Genomic DNA, 12279 nt, shown 5'->3' with positions numbered 1-12279 from the left:
ATGTCTACAAATAAAAACTACACAGAAGAATTCTGTGAAAATTCTTTCTGTTCTGTTTGTTCAACTAAAAGAGTTGAAACTTAGTTTTGATTGAGCCGTTCTGAAACAATCTTTCTGTAGAAAATGCAAGTGGAGATTAGGAGCGCTAAGTGGGTAATAGTGGAAAAAAGAATATGTTCAAATATAAACTACACAGAAGCATTGTGTGAAACTTCTTTCTGTTCCGTGCATTCAACTAACAGAGTTGAACCTTACTTTTGATTGAGCCTTTCTGAAACACTCTTTCTGTAGAAATTGCAATTGGACATTCTGAGCGCTAAGAGGCTTCTATTGGGAAAAATAATATCTTCAAATAAAAACTACACAGAAGCATTGTGTGAAACTTATTTCTGATATGTTCATTAAGCTAACAGAGTTAAACCATACTTTTGATTGCGCAGTTCTGAACACTCTTTCTGTAGAAAATGCAAGTGGACATTCGGAGCGCTAAGAGGGTAATAGTGGAAAAAGGATTATATTCAAATATAAACTACACAGTAGCATTCTGTGAAAATTCTTTCTGTTCTGTGCATTCAGCTAACAGAGTTGAACCTTACTTTTGATTGAGCCGTTCTGAAACACTCTTTCTGTAGAAACTGCAATTGGACATGCTAAGCGCTAAGAGGCCTACATTGGGAAAAAGAATATCTTCAAATAAAAACTACACAGATGCATTCTGTGAAACTTATTTCTGATCTGTAAATTCAGTTAACAGAGATAAAACATATTTTTGATTGAGCAGTTATGAAACAATCTTTTTGTAGAAAATGCAAGTGGAGATTCGGAGCGCTAAGAGGGTAATAGTGGAAAAAGGAATGTCTTCAAATATAAATTACACAGAATCATTCGGTGAAACTTCTTTCTGATCTGTGCATTCAGCTAACAGAATTAAACCATACTTTTGATTGAGCAGATCTGAACACTCTTTCTGTAGAAAATGCAACTGGACATTTGGAGCGCTAAGAGCGTAGTAGTGGAAATAGTAATATATTCAAATATAAACTACACAGAAGCATTCTGTGAAACTTATTTCTGATCTGAGCATTCAGCTAACAGAGTTAAAACATACTTTTGATTGAGCAGTTTTGAAACACTCTGTCTGTCGAAAATGCAACTGGACATTCGTAGCGCTACGTGGGTAATAGTGGAAAAAAGAATATGTTCAAATATAAACTACACAGAAGCATTGTGTGAAACTACTTTCTGTTCTGTGCATTCAACTAACAGAGTTGAACCTTACTTTTGATTGAGCCGTTCTGAAACACTCTTTCTGTAGAAACTGCAATTGGACATTCTGAGCGCTAAGAGGCCTATATTGGGAAAAAGAATGTCTACAAATAAAAACTACACAGAAGAATTGTGTGAAACTTCTTTCTGTTCTGTTTGTTCAACTAAAAGAGTTGAACCTTAGTTTTGATTGAGCCGTTCTGAAACACTCTTTCTGTAGAAAATGCAAGTGGAGATTCGGAGCGCTAAGAGGGTAATAGTGGAAAAAGGAATGTCTCCAAATATAAACTACACAGAATAATTCTGTGAAACTTCTTTCTGATCTGTGCATTCAGCTAACAGAGTTAAAACATACTTTTGATTGAGCAGATCTGAACACTCTTTCTGTAGAAAATGCAACTGGACATTTGGAGCGCTAAGAGAGTAGTATTGGAAAAAGGAATATATTCAAATATAAACTACACAGAAGCATTCTGTGAAACTTCTTTCTGATCTGAGCATTCAGCTAACAGAGTTAAACCATACTTTTGATTGAGCAGTTTTGAAACACTCTGTCTGTAGAAAATGCAACTGGACATTCGTAGCGCTAAGTGGGTAATAGTGGAAAAAAGAATATGTTCAAATATAAACTACACAGAAGCATTGTATGAAACTTCTTTCTGTTCTGTGCATTCAACTAACAGAGTTGAACCTTACTTTTGATTGAGCCTTTCTGAAACACTCTTTCTGTAGAAACTGCAATTGGACATTCTGAGCGCTAAGAGGCCTCTATTGGGAAAAATAATATCTTCATATAAAAACTACACAGAAGCATTGTGTGAAACTTATTTCTGATATGTTCATTAAGCTAACAGAGTTAAACCATACTTTTGATTGCGCAGTTCTGAACACTCTTTCTGTAGAAAATGCAAGTGGACATTCGGAGCGCTAAGAGGGTAATAGTGGAAAAAGGAATATATTCAAATATAAACTACACAGTAGCATTCTGTGAAAATTCTTTCTGTTCTGTGCATTCAACTAACAGAGTTGAACCTTACTTTTGATTGAGCTGTTCTGAAACACTCTTTCTGTAGAAACTGCAATCTGACATGCTAAGCGCTAAGAGGCCTACATTGGGAAAAAGAATATCTTCAAATAAAAATTACACAGATGCATTCTGTGAAACTTATTTCTGATCTGTAAATTCAGTTAACAGAGATAAAACATATTTTTGATTGAGCAGTTATGAAACACGCTTTTTGAAGAAAATGCAAGTGGAGATTCGGAGCGTTAAGAGGGTAATAGTGGAAAAAGGAATGTCTTCAAATATAAACTACACAGAATCATTCTGTGAAACTTCTTTCTGATCTGTGCATTCAGCTAACAGTGTTAAACCATACTTTTGATTGTGCAGATCTGAACACTCTTTCTGTAGAAAATGCAACTGGACATTTGGAGCGCTAAGAGAGTAGTAGTGGAAAAAGGAATATATTCAAATATAAACTACACAGAAGCATTCTGTGAAACTTCTTTCTGATCTGAGCATTCAGCTAACAGAGTTAAACCATACTTTTGATTGAGCAGTTTTGAAACACTCTGTCTGTAGAAAATGCAACTGGACATTCGTAGCGCTAAGTGGGTAATAGTGGAAAAAAGAATATGTTCAAATATAAACTACACAGAATCATTGTATGAAACTTCTTTCTGTTCTGTGCATTCAACTAACAGAGTTGAACCTTACGTTTGATTGAGCCGTTCTGAAACACTCTTTCTGTAGAAACTGCAATTGGACATTCTGAGCGCTAAGAGGCCTATATTGGGAAAAAGAATGTCTACAAATAAAAACTACACAGAAGAATTCTGTGAAAATTCTTTCTGTTCTGTTTGTTCAACTAAAAGAGTTGAAACTTAGTTTTGATTGAGCCGTTCTGAAACAATCTTTCTGTAGAAAATGCAAGTGGAGATTAGGAGCGCTAAGTGGGTAATAGTGGAAAAAAGAATATGTTCAAATATAAACTACACAGAAGCATTGTGTGAAACTGCTTTCTGTTCCGTGCATTCAACTAACAGAGTTGAACCTTACTTTTGATTGAGCCTTTCTGAAACACTCTTTCTGTAGAAATTGCAATTGGACATTCTGAGCGCTAAGAGGCTTCTATTGGGAAAAATAATATCTTCAAATAAAAACTACACAGAAGCATTGTGTGAAACTTATTTCTGATATGTTCATTAAGCTAACAGAGTTAAACCATACTTTTGATTGCGCAGTTCTGAACACTCTTTCTGTAGAAAATGCAAGTGGACATTCGGAGCGCTAAGAGGGTAATAGTGGAAAAAGGATTATATTCAAATATAAACTACACAGTAGCATTCTGTGAAAATTCTTTCTGTTCTGTGCATTCAGCTAACAGAGTTGAACCTTACTTTTGATTGAGCCGTTCTGAAACACTCTTTCTGTAGAAACTGCAATTGGACATGCTAAGCGCTAAGAGGCCTACATTGGGAAAAAGAATATCTTCAAATAAAAACTACACAGATGCATTCTGTGAAACTTATTTCTGATCTGTAAATTCAGTTAACAGAGATAAAACATATTTTTGATTGAGCAGTTATGAAACAATCTTTTTGTAGAAAATGCAAGTGGAGATTCGGAGCGCTAAGAGGGTAATAGTGGAAAAAGGAATGTCTTCAAATATAAACTACACAGAATCATTCGGTGAAACTTCTTTCTGATCTGTGCATTCAGCTAACAGAGTTAAACCATACTTTTGATTGAGCAGATCTGAACACTCTTTCTGTAGAAAATGCAACTGGACATTTGGAGCGCTAAGAGAGTAGTAGTGGAAAAAGGAATACATTCAAATATAAACTACACAGAAGCATTCTGTGAAACTTCATTCTGATCTGAGCATTCAGCTAACAGAGTTAAACCATACTTTTGTTTGCGCAGTTCTGAACACTCTTTCTGTAGAAAATGCAAGTGGACATTCGTAGCCCTAAGTGGGTAATAGTGGAAAAAAGAATATGTTCAAATATAAACTACACAGAAGCATTGTATGAAACTTCTTTCTGTTCTGTGCATTCAACTAACAGAGTTGAACCTTACTTTTGATTGAGCCGTTCTGAAACACTCTTTCTGTAGAAACTGCAATTGGACATGCTAAGCGCTAAGAGGCCTACATTGGGAAAAAGAATATCTTCAAATAAAAACTACACAGATGCATTCTGTGAAACTTATTTCTGATCTGTAAATTCAGTTAACAGGGATAAAACATATTTTTGATTGAGCAGTTATGAAACACTCTTTTTGTAGAAAATGCAAGTGGAGATTCGGAGCGCTAAGAGGGTACTAGTGGAAAAAGGAACGTCTTCAAATATAAACTACACAGAATCATTTGGTGAAACTTCTTTCTGATCTGTGCATTCAGCTAACAGAGTTAAACCATACTTTTGATTGAGCAGATCTGAACACTCTTTCTGTAGAAAATGCAACTGGACATTTGGAGCGCTAGGAGCGTAGTAGTGGAAAAAGGAATATATTCAAATATAAACTACACAGAAGCATTCTGTGAAACTTCTTTCTGATCTGAGCATTCAGCTAACAGAGTTAAACCATACTTTTGATTGAGCAATTTTGAAACACTCTGTCTGTAGAAAATGCAACTGGACATTCGTAGCGCTAAGTGGGTAATAGTGGAAAAAAGAATATGTTCAAATATAAACTACACGGAAGCATTCTGTGAAACTTCTTGCTGTTCTGTGCATTCAACTAACAGAGTTGAACCTTACTTTTGATTGAGCCGTTCTGAAACACTCTTTCTGTAGAAACTGCAATTGGACATTGTGAGCGCTAAGAGGCCTATATTGGGAAAAAGAATGTCTACAAATAAAAACTACACAGAAGAATTCTGTGAAAATTCTTTCTGTTCTGTTTGTTCAACTAAAAGAGTTGAACCTTAGTTTTGATTGAGCCGTTCTGAAACAATCTTTCTGTAGAAAATGCAAGTGGAGATTCGGAGCGCTAAGTGGGTAATAGTGGAAAAAAGAATATGTTCAAATATAAACTACACAGAAGCATTGTGTGAAACTTCTTTCTGTTCCGTGCATTCAACTAACAGAGTTGAACCTTACTTTTGATTGAGCCGTTCTGAAACACTCTTTCTGTAGAAACTGCAATTGGACATTCTGAGCGCTAAGAGGCCTATATTGGGAAAAAGAATGTCTACAAATAAAAACTACACAGAAGAATTGTGTGAAAATTCTTTCTGTTCTGTTTGTTCAACTATAAGAGTTGAACCTTAGTTTTGATTGAGCCGTTCTGAAACACTCTTTCTGTAGAAAATGCAAGTGGAGATTCGGAGCGCTAAGAGGGTAATAGTGGAAAAAGGAATGTCTCCAAATATAAACTACACAGAATAATTCTGTGAAACTTCTTTCTGATCTGTGCATTCAGCTAACAGAGTTAAACCATACTTTTGATTGAGCAGATCTGAACACTCTTTCTGTAGAAAATGCAACTGGACATTTGGAGCGCTAAGAGAGTAGTAGTGGAAAAAGGAATATATTCAAATATAAACTACACAGAAGCATTCTGTGAAACTTCTTTCTGATCTGAGCATTCAGCTAACAGAGTTGAACCATACTTTTGATTGAGCAGTTTTGAAACACTCTGTCTGTAGAAAATGCAACTGGACATTCGTAGCGCTAAGTGGGTAATAGTGGAAAAAAGAATATGTTCAAATATAAACTACACAGAAGCATTGTATGAAACTTCTTTCTGTTCTGTGCATTCAACTAACAGAGTTGAACCTTACATTTGATTGAGCCTTTCTGAAACACTCTTTCTGTAGGAACTGCAATTGGACATTCTGAGCGCTAAGAGGCCTCTATTGGGAAAAATAATATCTTCAAATAAAAACTACACAGAAGCATTGTGTGAAACTTATTTCTGATATATTCATTAAGCCAACAGAGTTAAACCATACTATTGATTGCGCAGTTCTGAACACTCTTTCTGTAGAAAATGCAAGTGGACATTCGGAGCGCTAAGAGGGTAATAGTGGAAAAAGGAATATATTCAAATATAAACTACACAGTAGCATTCTGTGAAAATTCTTTCTGTTCTGTGCATTCAACTAACAGAGTTGAACCTTACTTTTGATTGAGCTGTTCTGAAACACTCTTTCTGTAGAAACTGCAATCTGACATGCTAAGCGCTAAGAGGCCTACATTGGGAAAAAGTATATCTTCAAATAAAAACTACACAGATGCATTCTGTGAAACTTATTTCTGATCTGTAAATTCAGTTAACAGAGATAAAACATATTTTTGATTGAGCAGTTATGAAACACGCTTTTTGAAGAAAATGCAAGTGGAGATTCGGAGCGCTAAGAGGGTAATAGTGGAAAATGGAATGTCTTCAAATATAAACTACACAGAATCATTCGGTGAAACTTCTTTCTGATCTGTGCATTCAGCTAACAGAGTTAAACCATACTTTTGATTGTGCAGATCTGAACACTCTTTCTGTAGAAAATGCAACTTGACATTTGGAGCGCTAAGAGCGTAGTAGTGGAAAAAGGAATATATACAAATATAAACTACACAGAAGCATTCTGTGAAACTTCTTTCTGATCTGAGCATTCAGCTAACAGAGTTAAACCATACTTTTCATTGAGCAGTTTTAAAACACTCTGTCTGTAGAAAATGCAACTGGACATTCGTAGCGCTAAGTGGGTAATAGTGGAAAAAAGAATATGTTCAAATATAAACTACACAGAAGCATTGTATGAAACTTCTTTCTGTTCTGTGCATTCAACTAACAGAGTTGAACCTTACGTTTGATTGAGCCGTTCTGAAACACTCTTTCTGTAGAAACTGCAATTGGACATTCTGAGCGCTAAGAGGCCTATATTGGGAAAAAGAATGTCTACAAATAAAAACTACACAGAAGCATTGGGTGAAACTTCTTTCTTTTCTGTTTGTTCAACTAAAAGAGTTGAACCTTAGTTTTGATTGCGCAGTTCTGAACACTCTTTCTGTAGAAAATGCAAGTGGACATTCGGAGCGCTATGAGGGTAATAGTGGAAAAAGGAATATATTCAATTATAAACTACACAGTAGCATTCTGTGAAAATTCTTCCTGTTCTGTGCATTCAACTAACAGAGTTGAACCTTATTTTGATTGAGCCGTTATGAAACACTCTTTCTGTAGAAACTGCAATTGGACATGCTAAGCGCTAAGAGGCCTACATTGGGAAAAAGAATATCTTCAAATAAAAACTACACAGATGCATTCTGTGGAACTTATTTCTGATCTGTAAAATCATTTAACAGAGATAAAACATATTTTTGATTGAGCAGTTATGAAACACTCTTTTTGTAGAAAATGCAAGTGGAGATTCGGAGCGCTAAGAGGGTAATAGTGGAAAAAGGAATGTCTTCAAATATAAACTACACAGAATCATTCGGTGAAACTTCTTTCTGATATGTGCATTCAGCTAACAGAGTTAAACCATAGTTTTGACTGAGCAGATCTGAACACTCTTTCTGTAGAAAATGCAACTGGACATTTGGAGCGCTAAGAGCGTAGTAGTGGAAAAAGGAATATATTCAAATATAAACTACACACAAGCATTCTGTGAAAGTTCTTTCTGATCTGAGCATTCAGCTAACAGAGTTAAACCATACTTTTGATTGAGCAGTTTTGAAACACTCTGTCTGTAGAAAATGCAACTGGACATTCGTAGCGCTAAGTGGGTAATAGTGGAAAAAAGAATATGTTCAAATATAAACTACACAGAAGCATTGTATGAAACTTCTTTCTGTTCTGTGCATTCAACTAACACAGTTGAACCTTACTTTTGACTGAGCCGTTCTGAAACACTCTTTCTGTAGAAACTGCAATTGGACATTCTGAGCGCTAAGTGGCCTATATTGGGAAAACGAATGTCTACAAATAAAAACTACACAGAAGAATTGTGTGAAACTTCTTTCTGTTCTGTTTGTTCAACTAAAAGAATTGAACCTTAGTTTTGATTGAGCCGTTCTGAAACACTCTTTCTGTAGAAAATGCAAGTGGAGATTCTGAGCGCTAAGAGGGTAATAGTGGAAAAAGGAATGTCTTCAAATATAAACTACACAGAATCATTCTGTGAAACTTCTTTCTGATCTGTGCATTCAGCTAACAGAGTTAAACCATACTTTTGATTGAGCAGATCTGAACACTCTTTCTGTAGAAAATGCAACTGGACATTTGGAGCGCTAAGAGAGTAGTAGAGGAAAAAGGAATATATTCAAATATAAACTACACAGAAGCATTCTGTGAAACTTCTTTCTGATCTGAGCATTCAGCTAACAGACTTAAACCATACTTTTGATTGAGCAGTTTTGAAACACTCTGTCTGTAGAAAATGCAACTGGACATTCGTAGCGCTAAGTGGGTAATAGTGGAAAAAAGAATATGTTCAAATATAAACTACACAGAAGCATTGTATGAAACTTCTTTCTGTTCTGTGCATTCAACTAACAGAGTTGAACCTTACATTTGATTGAGCCTTTCTGAAACACTCTTTCTGTAGGAACTGCAATTGGACATTCTGAGCGCTAAGAGGCCTCTATTGGGAAAAATAATATCTTCAAATAAAAACTACACAGAAGCATTGTGTGAAACTTATTTCTGATATATTCATTAAGCCAACAGAGTTAAACCATACTATTGATTGCGCAGTTCTGAACACTCTTTCTGTAGAAAATGCAAGTGGACATTCGGAGCGCTAAGAGGGTAATAGTGGAAAAAGGAATATATTCAAATATAAACTACACAGTAGCATTCTGTGAAAATTCTTTCTGTTCTGTGCATTCAACTAACAGAATTGAACCTTACTTTTGATTGAGCCGTTCTGAAACACTCTTTCTGTAGAAACTGCAATTGGACATGCTAAGCGCTAAGAGGCCTACATTGGGAAAAAGAATATCTTCAAATAAAAACTACACAGATGCATTCTGTGAAACTTATTTCTGATCTGTAAATTCAGTTAACAGAGATAAAACATATTTTTGATTGAGCAGTTATGAAACACTGTTTTTGTAGAAAATGCAAGTGGAGATTCGGAGCGCTAAGAGGGTAATAGTGGAAAAAGGAATGTCTTCAAATATAAACTACACAGAATCATTCGGTGAAACTTCTTTCTGATCTGTGCATTCAGCTAACAGAATTAAACCATACTTTTGATTGAGCAGATCTGAACACTCTTTCTGTAGAAAATGCAACTGGACATTTGGAGCGCTAAGAGCGTAGTAGTGGAAAAAGGAATATATTCAAATATAAACTACACAGAAGCATTCTGTGAAACTTCTTTCTGATCTGAGCATTCAGCTAACAGAGTTAAAACATACTTTTCATTGAGCAGTTTTGAAACACTCTGTCTGTAGAAAATGCAACTGGACATTCGTAGCGCTAAGTGGGTAATAGTGGAAAAAAGAATATGTTCAAATATAAACTACACAGAAGCATTGTGTGAAACTTCTTTCTGTTCCGTGCATTCAACTAACAGAGTTGAACCTTACTTTTGATTGAGCCGTTCTGAAACACTCTTTCTGTAGAAACTGCAATTGGACATTCTGAGCGCTAAGAGGCCTATATTGGGAAAAAGAATGTCTACAAATAAAAACTACACAGAAGAATTTTGTGAAACTTCTTTCTGTTCTGTTTGTTCAACTATAAGAGTTGAACCTTAGTTTTGATTGAGCCGTTCTGAAACACTCTTTCTGTAGAAAATGCAAGTGGAGATTCGGAGCGCTAAGAGGGTAATAGTGGAAAAAGGAATGTCTCCAAATATAAACTACACAGAATAATTCTGTGAAACTTCTTTCTGATCTGTGCATTCAGCTAACAGAGTTAAACCATACTTTTGATTGAGCAGATCTGAACACTCTTTCTGTAGAAAATGCAACTGGACATTTGGAGCGCTAAGAGAGTAGTAGTGGAAAAAGGAATATATTCAAATATAAACTACACAGAAGCATTCTGTGAAACTTCTTTCTGATCTGAGCATTCAGCTAACAGAGTTGAACCATACTTTTGATTGAGCAGTTCTGAACACTCTTTCTGTAGAAAATGCAAGTGGACATTCGTAGCCCTAAGTGGGTAATAGTGGAAAAAAGAATATGTTCAAATATAAACTACACAGAAGCATTGTATGAAACTTCTTTCTGTTCTGTGCATTCAACTAACAGAGTTGAACCTTACGTTTGATTGAGCCGTTCTGAAACACTCTTTCTGTAGAAACTGCAATTGGACATTCTGAGCGCTAAGAGGCCTATATTGGGAAAAAGAATGTCTACAAATGAAAACTACACAGAAGCATTGGGTGAAACTTCTTTCTGTTCTGTTTGTTCACCTAAAAGAGTTGAACCTTAGTTTTGATTGCGCAGTTGTGAACACTCTTTCTGTAGAAAATGCAAGTGGACATTCGGAGCGCTATGAGGGTAGTAGTGGAAAAAGGAATATATTCAAATATAAACTACACAGTAGCATTCTGTGAAAATTCTTCCTGTTCTGTGCATTCAACTAACAGAGTTGAACCTTACTTTTGATTGAGCCGTTATGAAACACTCTTTCTGTAGAAACTGCAATTGGACATGCTAAGCGCTAAGAGGCCTACATTGGGAAAAAGAATATCTTCAAATAAAAACTACACAGATGCATTCTGTGAAAATTATTTCTGATCTGTAAATTCAGTTAACAGAGATAAAACATATTTTTGATTGAGCAGTTATGAAACACTCTTTTTGTAGAAAATGCAAGTGGAGATTCGGAGCGCTAAGAGGGTAATAGTGGAAAAAGGAATGTCTTCAAATATAAACTACACAGAATCATTCGGTGAAACTTCTTTCTGATCTGTGCATTCAGCTAACAGAGTTAAACCATACTTTTGATTGAGCAGATCTGAACACTCTTTCTGTAGAAAATGCAACTGGACATTTGGAGCGCTAAGATGGTAATAGTGGAAAAAGGAATATATTCAAATATAAACTACACAGTAGCATTCTGTGAAAATTCTTTCTGTTCTGTGCATTCAACTAACAGAGTTGAACCTTACTTTTGATTGAGCCGTTCTGAAACACTCTTTCTGTAGAAACTGCAATTGGACATGCTAAGTGCTAAGAGGCCTACATTGGGAAAAAGAATATCTTCAAATAAAAACTACACAGATGCATTCTGTGAAACTTATTTCTGATCTGTAAATTCAGTTAACAGAGATAAAACATATTTTTGATTGAGCAGTTATGAAACACTCTTTTTGTAGAAAATGCAAGTGGAGATTCGGAGCGCTAAGAGGGTAATAGTGGAAAAAGGAATATCTTCAAATATAATCTACACAGAATCATTCGGTGAAACTTCTTTCTGATCTGTGCATTCAGCTAACAGAGTTAAACCGTACTTTTGATTGAGCAGATCTGAACACTCTTTCTGTAGAAAATGCAACTGGACATTTGGAGCGCTAAGAGGGTAGTAGTGGAAAAAGGAATATATTCAAATATAAACTATACAGAAGCCTTCTGTGAAACTTCTTTCTGTTCTGTGCATTCAACTAACAGAGTTGAACCTTACTTTTGATTGAGCCGTTCTGAAACACTCTTTCTGTAGAAACTGCAATTGGACATTCTGAGCGCTAAGAGGAATATATTGGGAAAAAGAATGTCTACAAATAAAAACTACACAGAAGAATTGTGTGAAACTTCTTTCTGTTCTATTTGTTCAACTAAAAGAGTTGAAACTTAGTTTTGATTGAGCCGTTCTGAAACACACTTTCTGTAGAAAATGCAAGTGGAGATTCGGAGCGCTAAGAAGGTAATAGTGGAAAAAGGAATGTCTCCAAATATAAACTACACAGAATCATTCTGTGAAACTTCTTTCTGATCTGTGCATTCAGCTAACAGAGTTAAACCATACTTTTGATTGAGCAGATCTGAACACTCTTTCTGTAGAAAATGCAACTGGACATTTGGAGCACTAAGAGAGTAGTAGTG

This window comes from Symphalangus syndactylus, chromosome 11 (genome assembly GCF_028878055.3).
Source record: "Symphalangus syndactylus isolate Jambi chromosome 11, NHGRI_mSymSyn1-v2.1_pri, whole genome shotgun sequence".
NCBI lineage: Eukaryota > Metazoa > Chordata > Mammalia > Primates > Hylobatidae > Symphalangus > Symphalangus syndactylus.
The sequence above is the reverse complement of the archived record's forward strand: the minus strand, read 5'-3'. Positions refer to the sequence as shown.